A 14,526-nucleotide genomic window follows, 5' to 3' on the forward strand; every position below is an offset into this window, starting at 1 on the left:
ATGAATACTTGTATATTAACATATACTGTCTTTAATATATTAACTTCTAAAAAGCATCTCTGAGTTGTAGTCTTATATGTAGCTCCCACTGGCCTTAGACTTGATATGTAATCCAGGCTAGCCTCCAGATTAGACCCTTCCTTACTAGTGTGCCACTGTGTCTGACTTTACTAAGATTACAATGTCATGCCATGGATTGTGCTATAAAACAAGTTATACTTTTGTTTACTCTCAGAGAATTTATATTCTGGTGAAAGAGTAGATATTCAAAGAGGTCCTTAGAGTATCTACTCTTGCATAGGGAAAGCACAGAACAGGACTCATTTCACTGGAGCTGACCATTTAACTTGAGTGTTCTGGTGGAGGAGCTTAATTTGAATTTGCAAAGGTACCCAGAGTTATGTAAACGGGAACTCTGTACAATGAATCTCAAGTGAATTTTTATACTGTTTAATTTAGTGAACCTGGAATTAAACCCTGCTCTTAAGCTTGCCCTTCACATGTCTGAAATTATGGCCCTTTTGAAAAGATAGCTGTAGACTGTAGAGTTCTCAGACCATTTGTTCTTTAGCTTTATGCTCCACTCCCCCCTTTTCTGTTTTGTTTTTGTTTTTGTTTTTGAGACATCGTTTCTCCGTATAGCCCTAGCTGTCCTGGAACTCACTCTATACACCAGGCTGGCCTCAAATTCACAAAGACCCACCTGCCTCTGCCTCCCAAGTCCTGGGATTAAAGGTGTGCACCACCACTGCCCGACTTGCTTTATGCCACTTTTTAGAATAAAATGTCATCAATAACTTCCTTTTAGGTTCTTTTAAAGCGTTTTATTGGTTCTTTGTGAATTTCATCCTGTACCCCAATTCTACTTATCACCCTTCAACTTATACCCGCCTTCTACCCTTGCAACCTCTGCTGCAACAAAGGGAAAAAAAAAAACCTCCTTGTGGCAGCTGTAGTGTGTCAGAGTGTGTCCCACAGCATATATACCCTTTTGTCTACATGTCTTTGCTTGCAAATAAATGTTCATTGCAGTGCCTCATTGGTCTGGTTTGAGGCCTCTAGCTTCTGCTATTCTATCAATACTGGAACCTCACTGGGATGCCTCTCAGATATCCTGTTGTTTCCCTGTGTTATGGAGATCCTGTAGTTTTGGATCTGTAGGACTGGCCCCTTTATGCACGCCAGTAGTTTATTATTGGCGTCAATGTTGGGGTGGACCAATTTAAAGCCCTGGGTTTGGGCCTGAGAGGTATCTGAGCTGGTCTACCTGCCAGCTCTCCCTCATGCCCTTGGGGCCAGCTCACCAGCAACCCCTGCTTTGAGCGCCAGCTCCACCTTGCTGCCTAGGCAAGGTACAGGGCCCACTCCCTGAGTGTTGCAGACAGTGAAAGACATGACCATTTCTCCCATTCTCATGACCCCAGGGCCAGCCCTCCTGCTTGCCGTAGATGGTGGAGGTCAAGAGAGGAAAGGAGGACATCTTTCCCTAACCTGTGCCAGCACCCAGCAGACAAGAGGCAGGGCCTGCTTTCCCACACTCACACCCTCTGGGGCCACTCACCTGCAACTCCCACATCCAGGGCCAGAAGTCCCAATAAGGTTCCAGTACCCATAGAGTGACCCACTCTACTAGGACCAACTTTACCGCCTGCTGCCCATGGTTAGGGCAAAAAGGGGGGAGGATCTCCCTTACTGATATCATCATCTTCTTCTTCCTCCTCTTCCTCCTCCTTCTCCTCCTCCTCCTCTTCCTCATCATCATCATACAGCAAACAAGAGGAAAGGCCGGCTCTCCCACACTCTTGCCTTCACTCTTGTGCTTACCCACAGCCCCCCTATCAAGGATCATCTCTACTGTGCTGCCCAAGGCCTGCTCTCTCAAGTGCTGCAGCAAGGGAGGGGCAGGGCCAGCTCTAGCACTCTGGTATGCCTGCCATAGGTAGCAAGGGGCAAGAGGTGTGTGTGTGTGTGTGTGTGTGTGTGTGTGTGTGTGTGTGTGTGTGTGATCATCTCTCCCTTGCCCTTGTCACCATATAGATAGACAAGTGATGGGGCCAGCTCTCCCACACTCACGCCCTTAGGGCCAGTGAACCTGCCATCAGGGTCATCTCTACTGTGCACCCAGGTGAGGACTGCAGCTAGTGAGGCATAGTGCCAGCTCTTCTGCTCTGCAACTCCAGGGCCAGGTCTCCCACCTGCCATAGGTGGTGAGGGGCAAGAGGGGAGGAGGGTATTTCTTCCTTGTCCTTGTTACCACACAGAAGACCAGTGGTAGGGCCAGGTCTCCCACATGTGTATTCTTGGTACCTGCAATTCTGGGAGTGTGCAGGGCCTGCTCTCCTGAGTGCAGCTGGCTAGGGGTGGGGTCATTGTCCTGTTCTCATGCCCCCAGGACCAGCTTTTCCACGCCCAGATGAGGGGTGGGGCCAGTTTTACACATCCCTCAGACATCAATTTGTCCCTAGGCAGTATCCCAGACCAGGGATGTCTACATGTCCTTTGGTGGTAACAGACCCCTGCTGCTTCAGGGCCATGAATCCAGCCATGGTCCCTGGTAGCAGTACAGGCCAGGGCCCCACCATGATCCCAGATGGTATCAGCAGCTACTCACATCAGGCTGTTCCTTGATACCCTGGAGTTTCCTGTTGTTCTGCCTCTTTTCACTGTGCTCATATCCTTCTGTGTCCTTCTCTTCTGTTTCTCCACTATTCACTTGGTCCTCTTAGTGGCACTCGGGGTCTCTAACTATGTCTAGATCCTATGTTATCATGCCTGGCAGGGGGCATCTTGGGTGTGGTCTACCCCCAGGCCTCCATGGCACCCTACTGGTGGTCATCTCAAGGTAGATCCTTGTCTGGGCCCCTTGGCAGCAGACTGGTAGTCCTCTCAGGCTTGCTTTTTTCAGAGAGTATTAATTAGGCTTCTAATCCTTCAGATGTTCACAGGTCAGAACACTGAGTGTAGACATAGTCTCTCTCTTCTCAGCTACCTACTGATGTACATGTGACACAGCAGCCACGCCTGCCGTGCCTCTAGGGGCAGGTCTTTTAGATTCTTTTATCAGAATTTTCTAGAAGTAGTTTGATGGGTTCTTAGTTTTCTTTTATAATTATGTTTCCTGTTCACAAATAAACCTTTGTAGAGTGGGAAATACTGAAAATGAGAGGAACTTATCAAATTTATAGAGAACATAATACATATCAAAGTAAATGTTGAGGAAGGTGGAAAAAATGCTGAAAATGATATATATCTAGTGTATATATCTATTGAAAATGATACGTGTTGTGATCATAAAAAGAGAAAGAACCATTAAAATATGTTCTGGTGAGGTGTGGGGGGAGGGGGTGCCTCAGTAGGCCCATGCTGAGGCATCCCTTCCCATCCCTTCCCTGTGAGAAATCAACCACATGATGGTATACTATAGAATAAAGTTTATTTAGGGTATGGGGAGGGGAGTTAAGAGAGTAGTAGAGGCAGAGAAAGGCAGAGAGGAGGAGAGAGTAGAGAAGTAGAGGCCGGCCATGGCCACGAGGAGAGAGGATGAGGGATTGGGAGGAGAGGGGGAGCAAGGGGGGTGAGAGGCAGGAAAGAGGCAGGAGTAAGAGAGTAAGAGAGACAACAGAAGCAAGAGAGCGAGGTGGGGCCAAGCAGCCCCTCTTATAGGGCCAGGCCTACCTGGCTGTTGCCAGGTAACTGTAGGGAGGAGCATACCTGGCTGTTGCCAGGTATCTGTGGGGGTGGAGTTTATACAGAATACCAACATCATGTACCTAGAGATAACTCTAAAATGACTTCAGTACTAAAAATTTATAACTTTAGAGAGAAGATCCTACAGAGGCTTTCTTGCTTTCTTAGTATTTTGTTTGTTTTCATTTTGTTTTAAATCTTCCTACCTTAACCTCTTGAATGCTGGCTTTACTGGTGTGTACTATCACACTGGTCCCATATGATAGATATTCCTTTATATCATTTTCCCCTGTGGAGTTGGACCCACCATTATGCAAAAATCCATGCAGAAGAATGCTTTGTGCATCACTACTCTGGTCACTTGATAAACACTTTTATGCATTCACCCATGACTATTCCACCCTATCAAATAACCAAACACACACACACACACACACACACGCACACGCACACGCACACACACACACACACATGCCCAGATTTATTATCTGAGAAGTGACTTAGGAAAGAAAAAGGAAGAAGCCAGCTTTGTGGTTATAATGAGCAGTATGTGTGTGTGTGTGTGTGTGTATGTGTGTATGTGTGTGTGTGTATGTGTGTGTGTACATTCATGAAGAACAGACTCAAAAGTACCATCATTGTCAGAAATTGTGACTTTTTCTTCCTCAACACAAAATTAGAAACTATTTGAATTTTCTTACTTTAATCCTTAAGATGTGCTTCACCACCTTGTCCACATTATTTGAATTATATGTAAATGTACCTTGAGTGTTTGGTTAGTTGGATTTTGAGATAGGGTCACTTTTTGAAGTGACTGCTGGCCTTTTGCCTCAGCCTCCTAAGGGCTGAAATCACAGGTGTGTGCTGCTCTGCTTGTCTTCAGACGCCCTTCTGGCAGTGTGTAGGATGGAGGTGATGCCTAGAGAAGGGAAGAGAATGGGACTGTACTTGCTTTCTCCTATGGGGTACACTGCCTTGCCGTCTCCTATCGCATGATGCTTCTTTCTTTTCAGACCTCAAGCCCGAACTGCGCTCCTTCTCATGGCTGTCTTCCTGGTTAGACTCCTCACTCCTATGTTGCTCATTTACTTTTCTGACTTGTCTGCTAAGCTCCTGTAAGGCGGCCACACCTTTCTTGTCTTTGTGCTGTCATTTTCTACCACAGTGTGGCACATGGTAGGAGTCTTCATCATAAACAGGAGTCAGCTTTGGTCAGCTGAAGCAAGAGATAGTGGATTTGTTAGAAAGATATTACTTATTTTGCAGAACTGACTGCAAGAGTGGAGAGCTACATGTTGAGGAAAAAAACAGGAAACAAACCTCTGGGTCAGGCCAGAGCCAGACTGAAAAACCATAGTATCCTTCTCCCAAGAAGTCATTCATTGATGCCCCTTTTGTCACTGGGTGCACTCTACCACTGATTTAAGAAGTGGGTATGTATTTAGCTTATAAACAATAGAAATTGTTTCCATACTTCTGACTATTGAGTGTCCAGAATCATGATCAAGTTATAGTGGGAGAGTCTTCTTGTGGGTGACAGACTGCCAAGTCATGTGCACCCTTGACCCAAAGAACCCTAAGAATGGATTCTAACCTATCCTTGTAGTGCTGACTCTTGATTTAAATTTTGCAAGAGTGCATTGAATTGACTGGCCAGAGAGCCTGAGCATGGCAAACAAGTATCTGGCCCTGATTGGTCGAGTTCTGTGATTGGTTCTAGATTCTACTTTCTTTCCAGACACACATGACAGATTCTCTAAGCAAAGGGCAATGAGAAGTAAAACTGGTATCTGTCCATTTTCAGTAGCCATCTGATTAGTCAGTATGGTACCTCATCCCTAAGTCTTTTCATCATTAGGCGTTCAAGCATGGTCATCAGTGTTACTCAACCCCAAATCAGTGCAAAGCCATAAGATAAGCAAAGGCTTGGCAGAATCCTTCCCTGGTATCTCATTGTTTAAGGTACATTCCTTGCCTCTGTGTGTGGTGTCTGAGCAGAAACTCTGGTTTACCTAGCAGTTAGACACTGGATGAACTGTGTGATTTGAACTCTGCTCAGATGATTCTAGAGCATACAATTGCTATGTTAGGAAAATAAGTCAGTTTATCCATTTCTAAGCTGCCATTTAAGGTTTTATGATATATAAGGTTTTACAATAACCAGTCTTATAAAACTGAACACGCATGTACCTGTGTGCTAATGATCTCATTCTTGTTTTTTAAAGTATGCATTTATATGTCAAAGGATATATGCAACAACTTCTGTCCATCACAGTAGCCTAACTCTGGAAACAAAGCAGATGTCTACTAACAAAAGAGTAGATAAGGAAAGTTATTAAGAATTGTTTAAAAATTGTCATTAAGATGAAAATTTATTCAGAAATGGAAATGAACAACCTACTCCTACATAGAACAAGCATGGCTGATTCTCCGAAACAGTGTAAGGTGAAAAAAGCAGGTCTTCCCCTTCCCCACCTCCCAGCATAGACTACAGGAGTCATTCCATGTCCCACTTTTATAATGTTCACAGACAGAAATCTAGCATTAGGATTCAAAATGGTGATTCTCCAGAAAAATGGAGGGGTTTTCTGTTCCTGGCCATACTCTGTTCTTGACACTGAGGGTATTTATAATGGATAGTGAGGATTCTTGCAGTTGTACTTTCTTTATGTGTGTTTCTCTTTAATTAAAAGGAATCAAAATGGGCCTGGAGATGGCTCAGGGCTCGAGGGTACTTTGTTGCTCTTGCAGAGAACTGCTGTTTGTCCCCAGCACCCACATGGTGGCTTACAAACTCCTGCTTGAGGGAATCTAACACCCTCTGCTGACCTCTGTAGCGCCTAGAATGCGTGTGGTGCACACACATAAACACATCAAGACAACAGGCCTATGTATGGACTAAATTGGGGAGCAAAGCTAAGTGAGCCCCTCAGGTTGTGAATTGGGTTTTATCTGCATATCTTTGTGTATTTTAGAAGTGATTATTAGCATTAATTAGTTCTTCAAGGGCAGTGTGTGACACCTAAAAGGCTAGGAGCCCACATCATGTATCTGCAATAAAACAACAGGCATGTATATAAAAGTTGTTATTTTATACATCACTACAGATGGCACATTTTAACTCTGAAACAGAACCTGGCCTCTAAGATCAGGCTCTCTACTTTAGATCATTTCACACTTTCTCAGGCTTACTTTAAAAAATTCTTTTAGATTTACTTTATTAAAAGATGAACAGAATTAAGGGAAGTATGCCTATCACACACTCAGGAGAGGGTGAAAATGGGGATGAGGCCAGAGAGATGGTGGCCGTAAAAGCAAGCCTGAGGGGCTGGAGAGATGGTGCCGTGCATGTGCCAGTTTCTACTCCATTTCCAGTGCCTTCCCATTAGAGCTCCTCCAAGGATGACTGGGCTTCCTCACTTCCCACAGTCTTCTTCTCACCCCAGTTGGACTTCCTTCACACCAACACTTTATACTAAAATGACCCTGCTCAGGCCATTGATTGGATCTTTGATAAATCCAGTGGTTAACTACCTCGTAGGGTGGGAGTGAGCTGGATACTCATGAGTAGAGGGGCTGGCTTCATCTGGGTCTCTTCCTGGTAGTCACCGGCCTGCTGAGGACTCTACATCTTCATTACCTTCTCATAGACATTCATTCTAATCTGTCCATGATGCCATCCTGCCATAGTGTGGTTTGGATGTGTATGTGCTTTTAACAATATCAGTGCTAGTTTGCTTTGGATTCCCTTCTGGTTTCTTGACTGTTCTTACTCAACACTAAATTTCCATGTTTCTGCATTTCTATTTCATAGTTTTTTCTTGCTGAATGGTATTCAGTATCTGACACATTTAAAAATTATCCCTTTAATTATGGCTATCATGGTTTGTTTATCCATTCAGCAGATATTGAGTGCTGTTCATCAGGTACTGCTGCCATTGTGTGCAGCAGAAAACTCCTAAACCTCAAAGAACTTTTACAATATAGTGCAAAGAAAGAGAATTAAATAAATAAAGTATATAGTATGTTGGATAATAGCTGAGCATAGTGGTACATGCCTTTAATTCCAGCACTAGGAGATAGAGGCAGGTATATCTCTGTGAGTTCAAGTCCAACTTGGTCTACATAGCAAGTTTCAGGCTATGTAATAAGACTCTGCTACAAAAGTATGTATATGTGTATATATATGTGTGTGTGTATGTGTGTATATTACATATATATATGTAATACATATATAATGCTAGAAAGTGAAAATGACAAAATGAGAAACTTAAGGAAGGAGAGACTGCATCATAACTAACTATTCCAAATTCAATCTTTGTATTTTTAGTGACTCTATATAGAGGACAAGTGTACATGGGTTTGGGCATAGGTGGAGGATTGCAAAACATAGATATGTAGGTAGAGTCATGAAGTGGACATTTTGGATCTCAGTACTGAGTCATACCTAGTAACAAATTTGAGACTAAACACTTTATTAGACTTGTAGGTATTTGTTTAATAGAAAGGAGATGTACTTTGTCTAGGGCTGGGATGGTCATGGGATGTTTAGAAGAATCATCTGGACACTATCGTGGATAGCAGCAAGTGCTGACTGACAGGAGCCTCATATAGCTGTCTCCTGAGAGGCTATGACAGTGCCCGACTAATACAGAAGTAGAGACTCACAGCCATCCATTGGACTGAGTACAGGATCTCCAGTGAAGGAGCTAGAAAAAGGACCCAGGGAGCTGAAGGGTTTGCAGCCCCTTAGGACAAACAACAATATGAACTAGCTAGTACCCTCAGAGCTCCTAGGGAGCTCTGGGACTAAACCATCAGCCAAAGAGTACACATGATGGGACTAATGGCTCCAGCAGCATTTGTATAGCAGAGGATGACCTAGTCGGTCATCAGTGGGAGGAGAGGCCCTTGGTCCTGTGAAGGTTCTATGCCCCAGTGTAGGGGAATTCCAGGGCCAGGAAGTGGGAGAGGGTGGGTTGGTGAGCAGGGGGAGTGGGCAGAAATATGGTTAGTTTTTTGTTTTTGTTTTTGATATTTTTTCGGAGGGGTAACCAGGAGAGGAGACATCATTTGTAATGTAAATAAAGCAAATATGTAATTTAAAAAAAAAAAAGGAGAAGAATCATGTGAGGGTCAACAAGGTGGCAGGTAAGGGTGTCTTCTAACCAAGCGTGCCACCTGAGCTCAGTTGTCAGGGCCCACATGGTGGCAGGAGAGAACTGACTTCTACTAGTTGTTCTCAGACCTCCAGATGGGTGAGGGCACATGAGCATGCTCCCACACTAAATAGAGAAATAAAATGTAGGGGTTTTGTTTGTTTTTGTTTTGAAATTAAGCTGGTCTGAGTCGGCTGCAGTGGCGAGAGATCTGGGAAAAGGAAAGCCAGGCTCTGCTGCTGATGGTTGTGCTGCTGTGTACAAGTCAGAGTAGCCTTCCTGGAAATGAATTTCCTCATAGATCAAATCAAAGGATTTTAAAGGTCCTTCCCCTTAAAATCTGAATTTAAAGGAATTTCTTCCTTTTAAAGGAAATAGGATATAAAATATCTTTAGACCAATAATGTGATATAAATTGTTTTAAAAACTCTCTGACAACATTTTAAAAATTCCTTTCTATCTGCCTCTCTGCCTCCCTCTTCTCCTTCCCTCCTTTCTTTCTTTTCTTGAGACAGAGTTTCACTATGTAGCCTAGGCTGACTTGAGGCCAGTTTAGACTGTAGAATAAGAGACTCTGCCTCAAACAAAAGAAAATACAGCAACCATAAAACTAGTGCCACTACTCTATCCAGCAAATCAGTTTTAAGTAATTTCAGAAGATAAGAGAAGAAATTCTAATTTACTGTGCTATTAACACTTGTCAAGGGTGTTCATTTTCCTATAAATCACCAACACCAGGCCTAAAGTTTTTATTGACATTTGTTCAATTTAATTTAGTATCCCAAAGTTTAATTATTTCCAAGATTCATGGTTCTTCCAAGGATCCTAGTATTTGTATAATTTCTGTTTTTTATTTATTTTTTATGTGTGTGGGTTTTGCCTGTATGTGTGTCTGAACTTCATGCTTAGCATCCCTAGAACTGGAGTTGCAGACTTTTTTAAAGGATGGTAACAGAATTAGAATTGAACCTGGACCCTCTGAAAGAGCATCCAGTGCTCTTAACCATGGAGCCATCTCTCTAGCACCCTTTTCTTTCTTTTTAACGTTATTTCTTTGGGCATGTATATCTATGTCTCTGTACATATGCCACAGTGCACCTGTAGAGGTCAGAGGAAGCTTGTGGGAGTTTTCTCTTTTTAACCATTGCAAGGCCTAGGATTGAACTAAGTATTTTATTTTTGTTTTTTTATGTGTGAGACAAGGACTCTTGTAGGCCAGACTGGTCTCAGACTCCCTATTTAGCCAAATATGGCCTTCACCTTTCTCCACTCCCCAAAACACTAGGATTACATAACATGTATAAGATGCCTGCTCTTATTGAGTAGGTTTCTATCTGAAGTATTTGTTTTTAGTTTTTGGTCATCTAATATGTCATATAAATTTAAAAAATTACATCAATCATTATTAACTAGAAAGGTAAGGGAATTTTCAAAGTTGTTTTCAAGGATTGATTCTCAAAGTCCATTTCATGTATTATGTTTGTAGAGTTTTAAGGTCAGAATCCCTTTTGGGGTTAAAGGATCTTTTCACAGGGGTCATCTAAGGACATTGGAAAACACAGATATTTATGTTATGACTTATAACAGTAGCAACATTACAGTTATGAAGTAGCAACAAAAATTATTTTTTGGCTAGGGGTGGTGGTCACCACAACAAGAGGAACTGTATTAAAAGGTTACAGCATTAGGAAGGTTGAGAATCACTGTCTCAAAGCCTTTTTAAATGATGGTGACAGAATTGGTAAAAAATTGGAATGTCCAACATTGGTCAAATGACAGAATTCTAAATATTTATTTAATGTGGAAACACAATTCTGGGTGGTTTCTTATAGTTGTAAGGAGAGGAGTAACACAATACTGTATTGTCTGAGGGAAACATTCACCTCCCCCTGCTGATGGCAGTTCCCTTTAGGTCCTGGTTAACAAATGCAGGTGCTAATTCAAAGAGGAAGTAAAAAGGTGGAGATGTAGGGATCATGTGCAAGGGGGAAATTAAGTAAAAGAAGACTGCAAGAGAGGAAACTTAAAACCAGACTTCCTCTCATGCTGGTGAGCCAGGACACTTGGGTTTCACAGACCAAGCTGGGTACAACCGGACTGTCAGTGTAAGATTGGTAGCTGACTTTGTATTTGCAGGTAATTTAGCTTTTACTGTAGCAATAGTAAATTTCGGTTGCTGTAAGAGAATACGTCTAGCATGGAAAGTTCTCCAGCTGCCTTCTCCTCATCCCACTCGACTTGTTTTTTACCTCTCAACTTCCTCTTTTTGTTATTTGTTATTATTGTATTTATTTGAGATTGTACTGGACTTCTAACCCAGGGCTCTGCACGTGCTTGGCTCCAGCCTTTTATTTTACCCTTTTATGCCATCCTTCTCTTCTTAATTATTTTTTAAAACTTTATTGCATTTTAATTTGTGTGTGTGTGTTTGAGGACAACTTGTGGAAGTCAGTTCTCTCCTTCTACCACGTGGGACCTGGCAACAGAACCCAAGTCATTAGGTTCCGTGGCAGGCTTGCTGAGCCTTCTTCCCATATCTTTGAATTCTTTTTCTTTCTTTTTTCCTTTTACTCCCTAGTCTTATTTTTGTTATTAGTTCCTTTCTTTCCTTTTGTCAAGTTTAACTTGAGTTTTTATGTGCTAACTTTTTGACTGTTGAAGCCTAGGTTCACTAACAAGCACTAATTTCTTCAAGGACTCTCTTCGCTTCCATCCTGGAATGTGAAGTATTACATGTATAGAACTCTAAAGTAAAAGTCATAATTTGATTTATGGTTATAGGCAAGCTATTATACTGTAATTATAAAATTTCTTCAATTATAAAAAGAGTAAAAAGAGATTTTGAAACAAAATCTCCATGGTCTTGCTCGTAGCCCCAAACTATCATGATTCTGTGATGGCTCCACTTTCCCATGCTTCCTACTGCTTTGACCTCACTCATTACTAAATATTTACACACCTGCCATGTGTTTCTAACTGCTGTGCATGCCATATAATAGAAGACACAGAAATCATAGCAGCCTTTGAATTGTCTGCAGTCTATCTGGAGACAAGTGACTGTGTATTAAAAGTTCTTTCTAGTCTGATCCTGTTCTGTCGAGAACAGATGCATATTCCCGAGATAACACTAGCTACTTCCGCTCTAGCCTAATTAACAGCTTAGGGGCAAAATTGCCCTTGAACAAAAGATGACTTCTCTAGTTCTTACACACCTGGGTTCCCATTGTACCTGTTCTGTAGCATCTTTTGTTGCCCCTTTGTTTCCAGTCTGTAGTTTCTGTGTAATGAATATTGATCTTAAACTTTAAACCAAAGATTGGTCTTTGTTGTGAGTTGCAAGATGATCACTGCCAGTGATCTTTTGTGAACATGTGCATACATGCCTTTGCATATGCTTGTAGAATCATGATCAAAAGGAATGGGCTAAATGACCGAGTGAGTATGACCCGCAGAGCTCTCTGGGACATATTTATTCCTTGTACTTTGGCTTGTTTCTGCACACCTTTTGTAAGGAGATGTTTCTTCTGGAAACATCTTTTCCTTTCATGGAAAATTTTGTTGTTTTTTTTTTTTTAAATATATAAATATATAAGAGCATGCTACAGAAAGAAATGACAGGAGGTGGTATTGGAAGGAAAGTGTGTGTGGTTAAGAGAGGGTGCCACAAAGTATATGCTCCACAATCAATGATGGATGTGCTAGTAAATAATGCTAAATATTTGCCTCTTTTTTTGTTTTCTTGTGCATGTATGGGAAGTAAGGGAGTAACTGTAGTGTGTTGCCTTCATTAACAGAAGCATACTTTGCAAATACTAATGTAGTAAATAGAAAATCAGTTAATTCTAAAATCTCTCTCTTACATGATTCATGGAATCAGAATAAAGTTTTGAGAAGTTTATTCTGTCAATAGAAATATGTGACACTGGGAATGCAACAATAAATTAATCTAAAATTTCAACATTGAAGGAAATAATATCTGTTTTTGAATAATAGTATAAATGTTCTTTAAAGTCACAGTCAAACAAGTGTTCTTACTGTATTAAAGAATTCATGCCAGGCGGTTGGTAGCGCATGCCATTAATCCTAGCACTTGGGAGGCAGAGGCATGTGGATTTCTGAGTTCAAGGCCAATCTGGTCTATAGAGTGAGTACCAGGGCAGCCAGGACAACACAGAGAAACCCTGTCTTGAAAAAAAAAAATCATAATGATGGACTGGAGAGATGGCTCAGTGGTTAAGAGCATTGACTGCTCTTCCAGAGGTCCTGAGTTCAATTCCCAGCAGCCATGTGGTAGCTCACAACCATCTGAAATGGAATCTGATGCCCTCTTTTGGTATGCCTGATGACAGCAAAAGTGTACTCACATACATAAAAATAAATAAATAAACTTTAAAAAAAAAGAATTCGTAATGACAGAAAATAAATTTAGGGGCTAGTAAGATGGTTCCAGAGGGTAACAGCATGTGGTATCAAGTCTGAAAACTTGGGTGTGACTGCTGGAACCTATATAATGGAGAGAACCAACTCTCATGAGTCATTCTTTGATCTCCACATGTACACAGTAGCATGTACACATGTACACACCTGTACACACACACACACGGATAAATGTCAAAAATGTAAAGAAAATATATATGGAATTTGTTTTGATTTTTGCTCTCATCATTCATATTGAACCCTAAACAAGCTGATATCCTGTCAAGTATTTGAAAATTTTACAGGTATTTTCACAAATATAGTATTTTAACTTGAAATTGTATATGATGATGTTTTTTAAAAAATGTTTCACCAGGTCAGCAGTTTTGTTTAACTCTTTGCTATCAGTGAGCAATAAGATTTAGAAATATTTGAATATATATATATTCAAATTGGAATATATATGTATATATATGCATACACACACACACACACACACACACCATTCCATATTTGCTGCTTGAAGCTGTTCAGTGAGCCTGAAGTGGAACACTAGCCTACTTTGTTAAAGCACATACATTTGTCTTAGTCACATTTAGCAGTCTAAACATAATAACAGTAACAAACATGGTGTACAGACATGTAATGCCAATACTGGGAGGCTGAAGCAGAAGGATTACAAATTTAAGGCTATCTTGAACTATATTGTAGAAACCTGTCTTAAAAAAAAAAAATCAAACAATAAAAACAAAAGGTAACACGATTGTACTTACATTGTTTCTCACAATTCTTTTCACTTTCCCAGCTAAGACATTGTATCACATTTTTGACTGAAACATCCTATGTCTCTTATCTCTCATTTTCCAGACTGGTATCTAGGAGCAACTGAGTCATGGATTCTTTTTCTTTTCCCTCTCTCTCTTTTTTTCTTTTTTCTTTTTTCTTTCCTTTCTTTTCCTTTCCTTTCATTTCCTCTCCTCTCCTCTCCTCTCCTCTCCTCTCCTCTCCTCTCCTCTCCTCTCCTCTTCTTTTCTTTTCTTTTCTTTTCTTTTCTTTTCTTTTAGAAAAGAGTTAGTTGTGTTAGCCTTGGTTGACCTAGAATTCACTTTGTACACTAGGCTGGCCTTGAACTCATAGAGGACCACTTGCTTTGCCTGCCACCTGTCATTGAATCTTACTCTTTTTTCTTTTCTTTTAATAGATATTTTCTTTATTTATATTTCAAATATTCTTCCCTTTCCTGGTTTCCCCTCTGAAAAAAAAA

General features: G+C 41.2%; 1 protein-coding gene and 1 non-coding gene across 5 annotated transcripts in view; one reads left to right on the forward strand and one right to left on the reverse strand.

Annotated features, from left to right (window-relative positions):
- Positions 1–14,526, forward strand: part of Dennd4a (DENN domain containing 4A) — a 107,661-nt gene that overhangs the window by 12,534 nt on the left and 80,601 nt on the right. The window lies entirely within an intron of this gene.
- On the reverse strand, positions 2,912–3,043 carry LOC116074115. Its single transcript, XR_004112085.1, has one exon. It is a non-coding gene; the product is annotated as a small nucleolar RNA SNORA17 (small nucleolar RNA).

Source organism: Mastomys coucha, unplaced genomic scaffold (genome assembly GCF_008632895.1).
Source record: "Mastomys coucha isolate ucsf_1 unplaced genomic scaffold, UCSF_Mcou_1 pScaffold23, whole genome shotgun sequence".
Lineage (NCBI taxonomy): Eukaryota > Metazoa > Chordata > Mammalia > Rodentia > Muridae > Mastomys > Mastomys coucha.